The following is a 2,871-nucleotide window of genomic DNA, read 5'->3' as shown; positions in this document are numbered from 1 at the left end:
ATCTCCATTTGTGTTTACAACTCTAACTTTAACACACTGCCATGGTCTATTACAAAAGGTTAACATCTAACACCGGAAATATCATGCCAGGCGGTGGCTGGCTCTTTAAAGGTCCTGTTCCACCTGCTCATTGGTGGATTGGCAGCATTGGAAACACCATTCCTAGTTCTGGTGTGGATCCATCAGTTCATCAAAAATTATGTTCACTAAAATGTATGTGTATAGTTGCCGATTGCTGTTGATAAGTCAAGGCAGCCTTTGTAAAGTTGGGCGAGGAGAATATTACCAGCCCTGCCACTCTGAGACAAACACAAAAACCCAAAGTTTCTTTAATTAAATAATTTAGTACTACTAAAGGTTGTGACTACATTTTGCAAGCACTGTGCTTATCCCCTAGTGTCTGGACAATGCAGAAAAACCGTGACTATTTCATACCAATTTGCCTCAAATTATAAAACCATAACACAGTAAAGGGAACACATTAAGCAGATGAATCCAGAGAAATACATTAACTGAAAAAAATACAATATTCTTAAAAAACACAAGCTATTCATGGAATTGTTGTGCCTAATAAAAAAATTGAGTTATTAGAAGAGCAGCTTTGCATATGACTAATTAAAATAGTTTTCCATCAATTTGGTAACATAATAAAGTCTGCTCTGATTTGAAACCATTTGTTGTAGAACAAAAGTGGGTAGCAGATCCTCTGGCTTATCGGGCTATGATCTGGAAACAGGCCCCCTCGACAAATGTTCCATGGCTTCCTTCTAGAACTGTAGCGATGCTGTGGCTGCCAAAGGGGACTCTCCTGCAGCTGGGTCAGGGTTAAATTTGGCACCAGAGTAACCAGCTCTATTGTGGACGGCCATCAACAAAGGATAAAACAGACAGGGACTATTAAAAGAGCGGTCTTTGAAATAAAAGATAGCTCTTCGCAAGTGTCAAGCTCACCTGCAAACACCCCATTTGTATTATTAATGTGAAAGACTGCAGAGCCCCCGACATAACGAGGGATAAATTGTTTCTATAATAGATTGCTTCATCTGACAGCAACTAATTGTTCGGTGAGATATGTCTGATGACCGCTGGCTTGCTTTCTCAACGAACCGAATGATTCTCCACGTATTGAACCATATTAACAGCAATACCATAAATGTAATGAGCTGAACTGTGCGTACCAGAGTATCTACAAAAGACCATTTGACAGAACTGTCCCAACTAAGTGAAGTAGTAGCCCTAGTAGCCCTACTATCACAGTCACTTCACTTTTGGAGCATAAAAAGAAAATATTGCTTATGGTGGAAAAACACATGCTGTCAACCAATATTGTCAAACATGATGTTTTATGCCATTTAACGGTGACTGGCTTATATATATTATGTGGGGGGGGGATCAAAGCAGAGCGATACAGAAGCAGGAGAAATGTGGCCTTGGTCTCCACAGTATCACTACAACCCAGGAAGCTCTCAATACATTGTAGCGAAGGAACTAGGAACCAGACGTTGTAGCGAAGGAACTAGCAGGTCTGGCAGAGCTCCCAATGGGTGCATGATCACTTAAGAATGTGTTTATTCTCCAGAGGAGGGGGGGGTCTTTATTCACTACACATTCACAGACATTGCAGTTTAGATGCAGGGTTGAAACATTTCAGCTTCATTACTTCACAATGTATGTCAGCATAATGCATGTGCCAGTATGGTGACTTTCAACAAATCTCAATTTAAGTATGCGTTATACATTCATGCGAGGGAAGCTTACAGAGCTTGAGCCTTTATACTGCTTAGATAATTTTTGATAAACAAGCTTCTCATAAACTCACAAAACAGTGGGTACTGCCAGGTCCAGTTCTGGTCTTCCTCCTGCCACCCATACACAATGTTGGTCTGCTCACCGGTAGCCACAATCAAAGGAATGCTCAAACAGCAGAAATCCCCACTGTCATTTTTTTGTTCTATTTTTATTCAGCTTATCCCGCCATGGTTGATACAAATTAAGTATCCTTAAAATGATTTTTTTTTAATTTTTATTCAGGAGCTTAAATCTTTTGCTATAAAGAACAGACATCTTTTGAATAATGAATAAACAAATGTACAAATTATTTATACCATTCAGAATACAAGATGCCTACAGTGCAGCATACTACAAGTCATTTGAGCACCAAAAGGTTCTGCCAAGAATCCAGCTTATATTACCATGAACAGGGCAATTAGCAATGGTGAGTTCAAGTTTTTTCCCCCTCTCAAGCTAACAGGCATTTTGGGTTTGTATGAGGATACTTTATTTTTTGGCAGACTTATAAACACATGCAAAATCTGCTCCCCGTTCTTTAAAGTAACATTTCTTAACTATTTATCAGCGTGGTTTTATTTTAGTCATTAAACAGACTTGAACGCACGCATCCGGAACGTTGCCGCTGCAACTTTTATAACCAAGGTATAATTGAGGCATCTTTCTGTTAAGCAAATAGGGCATGGTTAAAACTCTTTAGTGTTAACTGGGATTGAACTGATGAGCTGCCCTTGACAGCTGCAACTCTTATTGTGGAGAAAACTCACACAACAGTCTGGATCCAACAGAAAAAGCTCAGACTCTAAAAAATGGCCAACGTTTTCCTTGACTATCTCCATAAGATTATCATTACATAGCTTGTGGTGGTAAACTAAATGTAATAAGAGGACCTATGATGCTCTATTGCAAACCAAAAGCTTTGTTAACACCCATGTAGTAAGGTTTAAAATATGGAGGTCATAGGGAATTTGTACAACCTGCATATCCTAGACTTAAGTGTAGTGATGTCTTTGTGATGCATTCTGCTTCCCATAACCATGATGACAGAGCTGAATAAATGCCACAATTTTGGAGAAGAAATGA

The sequence above is a fragment of the Spea bombifrons genome, chromosome 3, assembly GCF_027358695.1.
Source record: "Spea bombifrons isolate aSpeBom1 chromosome 3, aSpeBom1.2.pri, whole genome shotgun sequence".
Lineage (NCBI taxonomy): Eukaryota > Metazoa > Chordata > Amphibia > Anura > Pelobatidae > Spea > Spea bombifrons.
Note: the sequence above shows the minus strand (reverse complement) of the source record.